Raw genomic sequence first — 14,984 nt, 5'->3', positions numbered from 1 at the left:
AGAGCAGCAGCAGCTGAGGGTCTTAGGGCTCTGGGTCAGGCAGACGCTGCCTGCGGGTAGGTCTGATGGCCACATCTGTCCTCATTCTGGGGCTTAACATATACAGACAGTTCACATCAGTTAAATGGTGCCTTGTCGTGAGGAGAGATGGGCTTATCGTACAAGCGTCTTTCGGTGCTTGAAAAGCACTAGGAAAAGAACATGTTTTATCACCAGACAGAGCTGGGTTCAAATAAATGTGCATGTGAGTATTTTAAATATTTATTTGAGTATTTGAGTGTTTTTAGCCTACTATTTGAAACTATTTTCAAATACATTATTTCAAATTACCCTAGGACCAAACAGACCAGGGTTTAAAAACTGCAATATGTAACTATTTGGGCTACCCGGACAAATTCACATAGAAATGCAAATTATAGATCTTTAATTCTCATTGAAAGCAAGTCTAACAAGTGGTAGATCCTGTTCTGTGCGTTATTTCTATGCTTCCCGTTCTTAAGTTTTGTTTTTACTTTCGGCTTAATTCAACAGCTTCAAAACAGCTGAAAATACTAGATTTTGGGTTATGGAAAATATATTTCACAGAGTTTTAGATGGTACAATGATTATCTGCACAATGACTGATTGTTTTGTCACAAAAGGAAATTAGGCTATTATACTTTTAGCAACCAGGAAATGGCGGAGCAATTTCTGCATAGTGCATGTTTAAATGCATGTATTTAAATATTTGTATTTGAAAATACACTCGACTGTGTATTTCAGTATTTTCAAACACATGGCAATATTCAACTACTTATATTTTCTAAGAAAACATATTCAAATACATAGAAATGTTTTTGAAAGTAATTGAAATACCCTAAATTGTATTTGAACCAATGATGTGCAGAAATCCAGGACTGTGGATGCTATGTAAAATGGCCAATGAGAGGCTTTGAGGCCTCCGGCCACCATATTGGCACTCCCCAGAAGGTGCAGACCTCCATAGGAATGAATGGAATTCCACAATAAATTACATATTTTAAAAAGCATTTCTTTGTTGTAGTAGGGTCAATAACATTAGTACCCCCAAAAAATATATTTTAAGGAATGTCATTTAGTCTTTTAAAATTGTCATGTTCACTTAATATAATTTAAAGTATGCATTAAGGTGTCTGTCAGTCATCTAGAGTTAATACATATCATTCATTTGAACCCAGGTCTGTGAAAGGGACAGGGGGTTAGGGGTTTACAGGAATGCTCAGCAGCATGTCAAATACGTAGGGTTGAGCAAACATTTTGTGATTTCTAACTTGTAACATCAGCAGCAGTCGAGGCAGTGACATGGGTGACTTGATTACAGAAAGGAGACGCACAGTAATTACATTCAGGCATGGTGGCCTTTAAGTTGATCTCATCGGGCGTACAATGTCCTCTTTAAGATGTTCACCTGTAAGTGTTTTCTACAAGTCTTGAAAGAGGTGGTGCAGACTGCCTGTTTGCACAAATAGAAAAATTAGTGTTCATTCTGAGCATACCGTGAAGGCCTGAGGCAGTGCTTAGAAGCTTTGATGCCAAACATGTCAGTGCATTGATGTGTGTGTGTGTGTTTGAATGGAGTGTGTGTAAATGGCAGCTTATGTGTGTATGCAGCATGGGAGACTTTAAAAACTTAGTGACGTATGTAGTGGGGATTTGACAGCAGGGAGTGATCATCGGTCACCCCGTATGCCAGAGAGCCAGAACACACAAAGCTAGCAGCTGCTTGGCCCAACTCCAGTCCTCCAGACTCAGTCATTGAGTACCAGACCAGAGAGTCTACACACCCTCCGGGCAGGGCCGCAGAGCAGGGCCAGAGGACAGGGCTATAGAGGACAGGGCCAGACAGCAACGGTTAAGCATCAGCCTCACCCAGTTACTGGAATTGTGATCCCCTGCTGATGACAATAGCTCCAAAAGACGACATTGGAGAGGGCAACTCTGCATGTGCCTTAAGTGTAGCAGAGAGCACGCACTGTTAGGTTCTCAATTACAGCTGTGCTGCGGAGAACTACCAACCAGACAGCAGGAGTGACGCAAGGAGAAGCTCAGGGACCACAGGGAGCTCTCATTACCCTCACTGCCTTCTTTGAGGACTACTGGAGTGGATGTGGATGGAGCCGGGAGAAGACTAATGCCTAATGCATCCTCCTTTCCTCCCTATCCCCAATGTGCACAAGTCCTGTCATTATTGTTGATTAGGGCACAGCTTCTTTGTCTGCATCTGTGTCCTTCGTTGGGGCCTGCCCAGTGAATTATCACTAAACGTCCTGATCCTAGGATGGAGTTTTCTATCTACACTAATATATCCAGATTTCCTCTCAGGTCTTGAGCCTTACACTACTTTGTCTCCTGTTGCCACGGAGACTCGCACAGCTCTCAATGCATCCCTTGTCTGTGCCAGCGGACAACCCATATGTGCAGAGCGAGCGTTACAGTTTCTTTTTAAAGCTCCTCCTGTATTCACCAAGGAATGTGACCGAAAACAACCACACAGTCAGGAATGTCTGAAGCAACCAGCACCCTTCCTGGTGGAGAGTTTCCTACTGTGGTAGAGAGTTGAGCTAAAGGAGAGGCTACTGTCTATAGCTGGGTGTGTCTGGTGTACTAGAGACTGTTGTGGGGCTGGAGAAGGGAGATGGCAGCCTACTCCTCCGCCTCAACACAAGTCATTGCCAGATGCCCTTACTCAGTGTTTCTCAGCCAAAACCATACAAGTGTGAAGTGTACACTCCAAGTGTTACTTCTAGTAGTATAGCATATCAACATGGTAATGACTCATTTCAGTGGTATGATTTTGACTTGGTGCTGTTAATTAACCACAGGATAGGAAACCAATGAAACATCTTTCCAGGAAATAGGCAACAGTATATCAACGAGCAACCGAGCTGACTTTAGTCAGAGGATGGAAGATAGTTCAGCCTGAACGCCACAGGAATTTCCTCCTTTCACTGGATTCCACAGCTCCATTGTCCAGAACCTTCACTGGTTCACTTACCGGCTGGTGTTAGAAAACTACAAAAACACACATGCCGACTTACTCTTTCACTACACAGATGTGTCCAATTAAAAACTGGACGCTGACTTGAAAACGGCACAAAGAGCCCTTATTCTATGCCAGGAGTATACAACTCTTACCCTACGAGGTCCGGAGCCTGCTGGTTTTCTATTCTACCTGATAATTAATTGCATGCACCTGGTGTCCCAGTGCCTGATTAGAGGGGAATAATTTTTTTTAAAGCAGTGGAACAAGCTTCGAAGTCCAGATTTTAATTTGAGGGTTCTATGCCATTTAGCAGTTTCTCCTTTTTTAGAAAAAAAAGGCATTATCCTTCTCATGGCATTAATTTACACAACAGAGCAGTAGCATACATTACTCTCGATACAGTTGTTATAGTCCTCTTTCCTAATTGTATCACCTCTCATAAGTACGGCTTGTTAGAAGTGAAAACCATGCCTACAGTAGGAGTGATGTCATGGAAAGACTGAGGTATGTAGGTACTGTATGAGTTGTAATAGCATGTGTATCTTACACCCCCCCCTTTCGCTCTCAACCACCTGTGGATTATCCGGCAGTGGTTCTGACAGCATTTAAATGCCTCTAATATAAGAACATAGAAACCCAGACAACAGCATCAAGGCAACCAAGGTTGAGGAAATGTAATTTCCCCTTTCTCGGGTCTCTAATTCTCTCTCTCTTTTTCCTCACAGTCACACACACAGAGCACATTTAGGGAACTGATTAACACCACTTATTCTTGCATTCAGAAGCAAAAAACAACAGAGACATGGTTAAGTGTATTACAGAGTGGAAGTGTCAATAAAGCCACTAATTCACATGCATAATCAGCTAACAATGGGACAAATGGATCTCCAAATGAATCCTGATGGCTTTTGCACACTGCATCCAAGCATGTGGGTCTACTTTCGCATCAAAATAGTCTTGCCAAGGCGAACCTTAGTCAACACCGTAGTCAACCACACACAGTCTCATTTCCTTAGCAACCGTGATTCATTTCCCTGACAACAGGGCAAGGACATGTTCATAAAGGGAAGCTTCAACAGCTGCAACAGTCAGTCAGCCTCAGTCTTTGACAAATGATGTTAGTGAAAGCAATGATTGATGTCATTACCGGAGCACAAAATATATAAATTAATCTGTTTTCTGGATAACTCTGTTAGAAGCAGGGTATGGTTTTGTATCCGACAAGGACCATGTCATTTTCAGTTCAGCCCTCCAAGGTCAACTATGTTGCAATAGGCTTAGAACTCCATAGGGTTACAATACGTTCATATATTGAAAAGGGGATCGACCACAGGCAAAGGGATTCTTTCATCAAAACAGCAAGGCCATCTCTATAGCTAAAGGTTGCTTTGTCAGCTGGAACAAGGTTTCCCAAAATCGGTCCCCCCCCACCCCCCCGGGTGCACGTTTTGGTTTTTGTCCTAGCACTACACAGCTGATTCAAATAACCAACTCATCATCAAGCTTTGATTATTTGAATCTACTGTGTAGTGCTAGGGGAGGGAAACAAAAAGTGCACCCAGGGTGGGCCTCAGGACCGAGTTTGGGAAACCCTGAGCTGGAAGACAGAACATACATTACTCATCAAGCCATGAAGATGTTCCAATTCACCTCTGACCTTACCTGAAATCAATGCTCGTCTCTCCACTGTCAGGTAGAGGCCAGTGCATCACATACAACTGATGACAGTCCTGGTCCTTGTGTGACTGACAGCATGATAAAAGGATGATATGCGGGGTGGCGGCCACATCTAGAGGATCCAGTTGCTCGCAGGGCAAAACACAAAAGCATCCATTCGCTCACTGTGGTGCGGTCTTCTCAAAACAATAGACCAGCCAAAGTCCATCCAATCCCTGCATCCCTTCCTGCTTCCTCCAGCTTAGTGTTCCTCACTATTCAGCCAAACAGGTCCTCAACAACCTCTCTTCAAACAGAGACCCAATCATGAAAAATCAGTCATTAACTAACCGAGCACAATGAGGGTCTGTTGAACATGTTTCCAGTCTGTAACCATCCCTCCAGCTACTGCAAACCTCGCTGTGGCATGCAAGAAATAACCATCCGAGAGAGAGCATACAGTACACCCGAACAATAAGAACAAATCATACATTACAGTCCAGGTCCACGACACAACCTGTAAGACATAACATTGCATCATTAGAATCACCTTGTAATAATGAGAGTTAGCATCTTTTACATTAGCAATGCATTGTACTTCCATATTAGCAAAGTATTCAGATAAACACTCACCAAACCAAGGACAGCACCCTCTAACCCTCTGTTGCAATAGGACAGTAATGACGATGAAGTCACTCCACTTATTCATACTTATTTGTTCAAACTCAAAATGCCAACTCTGACTAATCCCCAAATGGCATTGTCTTTGATAAAAAGGACACCCAGCTAAAATACTGTAGCTAGGTGAGCTGTGAACAGCTTGGAATCGTCAAATGGCACTTATCCAGTTAGGGTGCTGTCATAGGCATAACACAATGTCCTTGAGCCGCAAGCATAAAGAACGCAAAAAAATAAAGGGATCGAAAAAGAGAATAACACCCACACACAATCATACGCTAGGCAGAAACACGCACACAGTGTAAACGCACACATTGACTCAGTCTACTTACACACATGCATCGAGTTGTCATCTCTAGAGCATATGCAGAAGTATTTGTAGCTAATTGCAAACACAAGAACACAGACTGTGGACTTTTATCCATCCCAACATCTAGGGAGTGTGAGTTCACGTTGGAATGTTTTATTGCCCAGCCCCATGACGGTGGATTCTGATGAGTGGTTTCACAAGGGCTACCAGTGGTTTCCTGGAAATGGAACAATTAACTGGACAATAACGTGGAGAGCACTTTCTCCACTGATGGGATGGAGTACTCTAAGCACCACATCACTATAACACCCATCCATTTCAAACAGGAGAAACAAATGAGCCCTTACAACAAAGACCCATTTATGTTACTTTACAAAAATGATGATATGGTCAAATATTTATCCTTTTTGGAATGTGTATACCACATCAAGTCTAATTATTGAAAGACTGAAAGAGAAATGTGACGACACAATTATGTATGCAAGTTTTTAATTTCATACCTCCTTGCCATACTTCTTATAATGATTCATCAAGTCTATAATTATTTTTTATAAATGCACATATGGTTTTTAGTCTATAGGATTCAAATAGGCCTATACGCCCCCAAGGAAGTCTCACTGAGTCTTCTCAGCTCTTCAGAAGAGACTGCCGGTGCTCAGAACTGCAGCCCGGGACAGAGTGGCTCAAGGTAATACTAGCTGGATGAAATCTGTATATACTGCTATACTGCATATTTCAATGCTACACACTGACATCCAAACATCTTGGAGCTTAAAACAAGCATTTTGATGCACCTGCGATAGCATCTGCAAATCTGTGTACGCAACAAATAAACTTTAATTGAATTATTTTTGGTAAAACATTGAAATCTAAAGCCCATTGGAAAATAAACAAACTGACACATGCAAACTAATCTGGTCATGACTTGTTTGAAAGTGTTGAAAGAAAGCACATCCTTAGACTGTGGGTCTGCTTTAGGGGAATTTAACTCATCTACAATGCCGGCGGAAAATATTCAGACTCCTTGAATTATCCACATTTTGTTACGTTACAGCCTTATTCTAAAATGTATTCAATTGTTTTTTTCATCAATCCCTCATCTACACACAATACCCCATAATGAGAAAGCAAAAACAGGTTTAGACATTTTTGCAAAAAAAAACTGAAATATCACATTCACACAAGTATTCAGTACTTTGTTGAAGCACCTTTGGCAGCGATTACAGTGTTGAGTCTTCTTGGGTATGAAACTACAAGCTTAGCACACCTGTATTTGGAGAGTTTCTTCCATTCTTCTCTGCAGATCCTCTCAATCTCTGTCAGGTTGGATGGGAAGCGTTGCTGCACAGCTATTTTCAGGTCTCTCCGGTGATGTTCGATCAGGTTCAAGTACGGGCTCTGGCTGGGTGACTCAAGGACAATCAGAGACTTGTCCCGAAGCCACTCCAACTGCGTTGTCTTGGCTGTGTGCTTAGGGTCGTTGTCCTATTGGAAGGTGAACCCTTGCCCCAGTCTGAGGTCCTGAGCACTCTGGAGCAGGTTCATCAAGGATCTCTGTACTTTGCTCCGTTCATCTTTCCCCTCGATCCTGACTAGTCTCCCAGTCCCTGCTGCTGAAAAACATCCCCACAGCATGATGCTACCACCACCATGCATCACCGTAGGGATGGTGCCAGATTTCCTCCAGACGTGACGCTTGGCATTCAGGCCAAAGAGTTTAATCTTGGTTTCATCAGGCCAGAGAATCTTGTTTCTCATTGTCTGAGTCTTGAGGTGCCTTTTGGCAAACTCTAAGCGGGCTGTTATGTGCCTTTTACTGAAGAGTGGCTTCCATCTTGCCACTATACCATAAAGGCCTGACTGGTGGAGTGCTGCAGAGATGGTTGTCCTTCTGGGAGGTTCTCTCATCTCCTCAAAGGAACTCGAGAGCGCTGTCATAGTGACCATCGGGTTCTTGGTCACCTCCCTGATTAAGGGCCTCCTCCCCCGATTGATCAGTTTGGCCGGGCAGCCAGCTCTGGGTAGTCTTGGTGGTTACAAACTACTTCCATTTAAGAATGATGGAGGCCACGGTGTTCTTGGGGATCTTCAATGCTAAAAAAAAACAATTGGTACCCTTCCCAAGATCTATGCCTCGATACAATCCTGTCTCGGAGCTCTACGGACAATTCCTTCGACCTCATGGCTTGGTTTTTGCTCTGACACTCACTGTCAACTGTGGGACCTGAAATATATATTTAAAAAAAGATATATTTCACCTTTATTTAACCAGGTAGGCTAGTTGAGAACAAGTTCTCATTTACAACTGCGACTTGGCCAACATAAAGCATAGCAGTGTGAACAGACAGCAACACAGAGTTACACATGGAGTAAACAATAAACAAGTCAATAACACAGTAGGAATAAGATTTTTTTTTTTTTAAAAGAGTCTATATACATTGTGTGCAAAAGGCATGAGGAGGTAGTTACAATTTAGCAGATTAACACTGGAGTGATAAATGATCAGATGGTCATGTGTAGGTAGAGATACTGGTGTGCAAAAGAGCAGAAAAGTAAATAAATAAAAACAGTATGGGGATGAGGTAGGTAAATTGGGTGGGCTATTTACCGATGGACTATGTACAGCTGCAGCGATCGGTTAGACGTGTGTGCCTTTCCAAATCATGTCCAATCAATTGAATTTACCACAAGTGGACTCCAATCGAGTTGTAGAAACATCTCAAGGATGACCAATGGAAACAGGATGCATCTTAACTCAATTTTGAGTCTCATAGCAAAGGGTCTGAATGCTTACAGTTGAAGTCAGAAGTTTACATACACCTTAGCCAAATACATTTGAACTTAGTTTTTCACAATCCCTGACATTTAATCCTCGTACAAATTCCCTGTTTTAGGTCAGTTAGGATCACCACTTTATTTTAAGAATGTGAAATGTCAGAATAATAGTAGAGAGAATGATTTATTTCAGCTTTTATTTATTTCATCACATTCGCAGTGGGTCAGAAGTTTACATACACTCACTAAGTATTTGGTAGCATTGCCTTTAAGTTGTTTAACTTGGGTCAAACGTTTTGCGTAGCCTTCCACAAGCTTCCCACAATAAATTGGGTACATTTTGGCCCATTCTTCCTGACAGAGCTGGTGTAACTGAGTCAGGTTTGTAGATCTCCTTGCTCGCACACGCTTTTTCAGTTCTGCCCACAAATGTTCTATAGAATTGAGGTCAGGGCTTTGTGATGGCCACTCCAATACCTTGACTTTGTTGTCCTTAAGCCATTTTGCCACAACTTTGGAAGTATGCTTGGAGTCATTGTCCATTTGGAAGACCCATTTGTGACCAAGCTTGAACTTCCTGACTGATGTCTTGAGATGTTGCTTCAATATATCCACGTAATTTTCCTACCTCATGATGCCATCTATTTTGTGAACTGCACCAGTCCCTCCTGCAGCAAAGCACCCCCACAACATGATGCTGCTACCCCGTGCTTCATGATTGGGATGGTGTTCTTCGGCTTGCAAGCATCCGCCTTTCTCCTCCAAACATAACGATGGTCATTATGACCAAACAGTTCTATTTTTGTTTCATCAGACCAGAGGAAATTTCTCCAAAAAGTACGATCTTTGTCCCAATGTGCAGTTGCAAACCGTAGTCTGGCTTTTTTAATTATGGTTTTGGAGCAGTGGCTTCTTCATTGCGGAGCGGCCTTTCAGGTTGTCGATAGAGGGCTTGTTTTACTGTGGAGAAATATACTTTTGTACCCGTTTCCTCCAGCATCTTCACAAGGTGCTTTGCTGTTGTTCTGGGATTGATTTTCACTTTTCGCAACAAAGTGCGTTCATCTCTAGGAGACAGAACACGTCTCCTTCCTGAGCGGCATGACGGCTGTGTGGTCCCATGGTGTTTATACTTGCGTACTATTGTTTGTACAGATGGACGTGGTATCTTCAGGCATTTGGAAATTGCTCCCAAGGATGAACCAGACTTGTGGAGGTCTACAATTTCCCCATGATGTCAGGCTAAGAGGCACTGAATTTGAAGGTCGGCCTTGAAATACATCCACAGGTACACCTTCAATTGACTCAAATCATGTCAATTAGCCTATCAGAAGCTTCTAAAGCCAAAACATAATTTTCTGGAATTTCCAAGCTGTTTAAAGGCAGTCAACTAAGTGTATGTAAACTTCTGACCCCCTGGAATTGTGATAGAGTGAATTATAAATGAAATAATCTGTCTGTAAACAATTGTTGGAAACATTACTTGTGTCATGCAAAGTAGATGTCCTATCAGAATTCCAAAAACTATATTTGTTAACAAGAAATGTGTGGAGTGGTTGAAAAACGAGTTTTAATGACGCCAACCTAAGTGTATGTAAACTTCCAACTTCAACTGTATGTAAATAAGGTATTTCTGTTTTTATGTTTAATACATTTACAGAAATGTCTAAAAACCTGTTTTCACTTTGTCATGATGGGGTATTCTGTGTAGATTGCTAAGGATTTTTATTTATTTAATCCATTTTAGAATAAGGCTGTAACTTATCATTATGTGGAAAAAGTCTAGGGGTTTAAATACTTTCTGAAGGCACTGTAACCTGAACTATAAACGCAACATGCACACAATTTCAGAGATTTTGCTGAGTTGCAGTTCATAGAAGGAAATCAATCAAATTAAATAAATTCATTAGGCCCTAATCTATGGTTTTCACATGACTGGGCAAGGGCACAGCCATGGGTGGGCATAGGCCCACCCAATCAGACTGAGTGTTTCCACATAAAAGGGCTTTATTACAAAACAGAAATGCACCATAGTAGAGAAATTAACATTACATTCTCTGGAAACATCTCTGGTGGATATTCCTGCAGTCAGCATGCCAATTGCATGCTCCCTCAAAACTTGAGACATCTGTGGCATTGTGTTGTATGACAAAACTAGAGTGGCCTTTAATTGTCCCCAGCACAATGTGCTCCTGTGTAATGATCATGCTGTTTAATTAGATTCTCTATATGCCACACCTGTTTAGTGGGTGGATTATCTTGGCAAAGGAGAAATGCTCACTAACAGGGATGTAAACAAATATGTGCACAAAATGAGAGAAATAAGCTTTTTGTGCGTATGGAACATTTGTGGGATCTTTTATTTCAGCTCATGAAACATGGGACCACACTTTACATGTTCCATTTATATTTTGGTTCAGTGTACTGCCAATGTCCTTTCCAGGAAATCTGACTCGATATTATTGACAGACTCAGAAAGTTTAGTATTTTTTAACAGTTAAAAAGACCACATAACAAGTCTGTCCTGAGGTAAACTAATGTCACAGCTCCCTCAGACTTGTCCATCAGCGTGTGAGAGAACAGAGATGACATTCAGACAAAGGCTGGTGCCTGACATTCCTCCATTACATGACACTCAACAACTCCTTATATACAGACTTCTCGTATGGATCCAGGCAATTAGCCAGACCACCTGGTCAGAGGTTAGTCCTAGGGTCTGTACCTAGGGTCTGTTTTGTTCACATCAAGAGATGTTGTCAACAACTTTTCATTTGACATGGGGGAAATTAGCCTGTTTGATTTGGGTTTGGTGGTGATTAGTGCACTCATCAATGATTATCCAAGTTGACTACTGGAGTCACAGGGAAAATCATATGACAACCAAACTTAGCTACCATACCCCCGTACTGCACAACCTAAGCATATGCTGGGAATAGTGGAAGGAGGTCAAGCCTTCCATCTAGTTTCCCTCCTCTATGTTGCAACAATTACATCCAGTAATTCTCCAATCTGCTAAAAGTGTTCTGGTAATCATAATTTAAATGAGGTGTGAAGACTGCCGGCCTGGCTGGCTACTAAGGCTGGGTAGGTAGTGGCACACCTCACAAAAGACAGCACACAACGCGCAGTCTGAACCAAACTCTGCTGACTGCAGGTGTTCTGGGCTGTAATAAGAGTGTCAGCTGACTGAGGAAGAGAGGTAGTAAGACTTGAATCATTATAGAGTAGCAGACTAGAGGCTCAGTCTGTCCTGATGCAACAACAACTGTGATAATGGCAGGCTGAGTCAGACAGACGGCCAACTGTCTGTTGTGTCCGGACTCTTGGCTGAGCAATATCCTAGTCAGTGTGCCAGCTCACAGTATGCCAGTAATGATACAATTATTAAACAAATGTTTGCAACGGGTCCCATGTGGCTAAGTTGGTAGAGCATGGCGCTTGCAAAGCCAGGGTTGTGGGTTTGATTCCCACGGGGGACCAGTACAAAGAATGTATGTACTAACTACTTACTGAAAGTAGCTCTGGATAAGAGTGTCTGGTAAAATGACCAAAATGTTTTCATAATACACAGTATTATTGTTAGCTGGACTCATTCGTATATAAAAAGGGCATACCTTCAAATTTAAATAAAACTAATAACACTTGATGTACATAATGATACTAGAACTTCAACAGGTCAACAGTGACGTGTTGTGACCTACAGGTAATGTGATTGATTTAATGGAAACAAAGTCAACCCTCCCACAGAACACATTACATTAGTGCATGTCTGTGACAAAGGTAAATTGTCAAGTTGGGCCTTTTATAACAGAGGAGTTAAGAACAGCCTAAGGTTAGTATGTAGATGATCATATAGAATGGTCTCTTTTATCCCTTAGCTGCTTCGGAGGAACTTTGCTCGCAATAATGTCGTCCTCATGCCCATCTTTTTCAGGGGGTAAACTTCCTATGCTTACAGAACACAAAAGAGGCGGATATCCTGGGAGGGACAACAGGGGGACTTCACCCAAAAGGTCATGTCCACCCAATGCTCCTTTGACCTCACAGCTATGTTTAAGGGAACAGGTATGGTGAACACGACTTGCCAAGCGGCACACTACAAATAGATCAAACACGTTCTGGGTTAGAGAATTCAACAGCAATGGAAAGCTAAATGCACAGTTATAGCCTACATCAAACCCCCTCCTAAATCATTTTTTACAACCAGGCATAACATAGAGAGGAATAAATCCTCTACCAAAACAACAATACGTCTGCTACATACATGTCATTACTCACCTAGAAACTGTGTTTTGAATAAATCCACTCATTGTTTTAGTCAATTTTCATATCTCACTGAGAGTGCATAACATTTGTCAGTCTGTGTTGCATGCATACAGTATGATCATGATGGGTGGGTGGCTGTGGATTAGTAGAAGGCCTTGGCTGGAGGCCCTGCAGTCAAGGTTAATTAGTCAGATTAGTCCTCATTGTGTGTTCCCAGGGATTAGCACACTGGCCACACTGAAGCCTCCTAATGTGGGGGGGGGGGGCTTTGGTAAGGGGGCACAAATTCTTCCCAAGGAGATAGAGGAAGGAAGTCTTTAGCACTAGGGAGATGTAGATCTGTCTGGACCCCACCAAAAACACAGCGATAAGAGAGAGGATCAGGCTGGGGCCGGCCAAACCATCATCATGCCAGTATCTGCTCTGAGGCTGAACTTTCATTATTTTATAAATTGAAACACACAAAGTAAACTCTCTGTGAAACACTGATGTACAGAAGCAGAGGGAGCACTAAAGCAAATGGAGCATCCAGGAGGAGTGGCACTAGTTGTCCACACAGGAGAGCTAGTAGGGGAGAGTGTGTGTACATGTTCCACTGCGCGGGGGTGGCTCTGACAGATTGTGGCGACCCCCGTTCTCAAGAGACACTGCAAACAGACACTTTCACTTCCTGTTGTAACTGCCTGTATATCTTCACTGTCTGTACTGTCTTTACCACCAATGGAAAGATGTTGAATTCAACATGGCGCTGCATACAGCATGTTCCTCATCGTGTCTTCACCCATACTGTAGGTTCCATGACCCAGTTGAATATAATTTTTCCTCCGATCCAGTGGAATCAACAGCTGAACTCTTTAATATATTTCTCCCCCTTTAAAATCAGGCCCCTAAAAGTTATGGATTTTAGGGAAGTTAATAATTGCTAACAAATCAGAATATTTACCTGCAATATGGTCCAACATGCAAACAAACAGGGTCAGACAGAGCCATACAGGACAAACACCCCACGATGTAGGAAAAACAACTCAGGCAAAACAATGATTAGAGATTCAACAGAAAACTCTCAATGAGGATGGAGAACCTGGCATCTGTCCAGCCAGTGTAGACGTGTTCCTCAGTGTAGTACTGAGGCCTGCTCTGCTCCGTCCCAACTCATCAAACTGTCAAATCTATCAAAGTACCAGCCTTTCCATAACTACCGCAGAGCAGTAGACAACACATTACGGAGAGAACACAATAGATAATTACATCATCAATGGAAAACGTTAAAATACTTCTCACTGTTTAGACTGATCTGACTGCTCTACTACGAGGACACTAAACACTGACTCACAGATCCATGAGCAGCAGGCCCCTGCCTCAATGTGTCTGTCTGTATGAATTTAGTGCTGGCAGGTGCATACATTTCTCCACAGAGTCAAAACGACAATGGGTTAGTGATGTAATCAGCCAAATGATACACATAGCATATACAAAGCCCAATGTATGCACTGGTGACATCTATATGCAGATGGTTCTTCTATGCTAGCGCAGACGGAGCTGTTTGACATAAGAAATATTGAAATGGCATCAATAAGCCCAGAACACGACTTGCCAAGCGGCACACTACAAATAAATCATTTTTTACAACCAGACATTACATAGAGAGGAATAAATCCTCTACCAAAACAACAATACGTCTGCTACATACATGTCATTACTCACCTAGAAACTGTGTTTTGAATAAATCAACTCATTGTTTTAGTCAACACGCAGTTTTATATTATATGCAATTCACCACACAAGGGAAATGATGCGGACTGAGGATGGTGCTGTTGGGGTTGTGCCAATGCCCCATTCTGACCCAAGTTGAAGGCACTACAGTCTGCAGTTACACCCAGCTGTGTGGCAAAGGATGAGACACGTTCACTGTAACTTGCATAAGCCTGTTTAAATCCACATTCATGCATAGCCATTATTGTTTTTTTCCAATTGAATTACATGGGAAAAAACATGTCAGCGCTCCTTATTGCTTACCGAATAAGATTGCATTGATTGCATGATGATAGCAGCATCCATGCTGTCCATAACCTGAACAGTATATTGTTCTTTAAGATTTTATATAACAGGTAAACACCCATTTTGCTCTTTACCTGTGAAATCACCACTGAAGGTCAAGCCAATAACCATTCCTCACAAATCGAAAGCTCTTGTAGACCAGACTGACTATTTGATCTGCGCTGAGTTCATTACTGGTCTGTCTGCTACAGTGACAGTTCATCAGAGCACAAACAAAGAGATGACTAGCCCGGTTTCTAG

At 42.2% G+C, this 14,984-nt stretch overlaps 1 protein-coding gene across 4 annotated transcripts in view; it reads right to left on the bottom strand.

Moving 5' to 3' along the window:
• Positions 1–14,984, bottom strand: part of LOC139385231 (adenylate cyclase type 2-like) — an 80,408-nt gene that overhangs the window by 63,797 nt on the left and 1,627 nt on the right. For 2 of the 4 annotated variants that reach the window (XM_071130366.1, XM_071130369.1), the window contains exon 2: positions 4,664–5,174. The exons of the other annotated variants lie outside the window; for them this stretch is intronic. The gene's annotated coding sequence lies outside the window, so the exon portion shown is untranslated. The remainder of the gene's footprint in view (positions 1–4,663; positions 5,175–14,984) is intronic. 4 annotated transcript variants of the gene reach the window in all.

The sequence above is a fragment of the Oncorhynchus clarkii genome, chromosome 26 (genome assembly GCF_045791955.1).
Source record: "Oncorhynchus clarkii lewisi isolate Uvic-CL-2024 chromosome 26, UVic_Ocla_1.0, whole genome shotgun sequence".
Classification (NCBI taxonomy): Eukaryota; Metazoa; Chordata; class Actinopteri; order Salmoniformes; family Salmonidae; genus Oncorhynchus; species Oncorhynchus clarkii.
The sequence above is the reverse complement of the archived record's forward strand: the minus strand, read 5'-3'. Positions and strand labels throughout refer to the sequence as shown.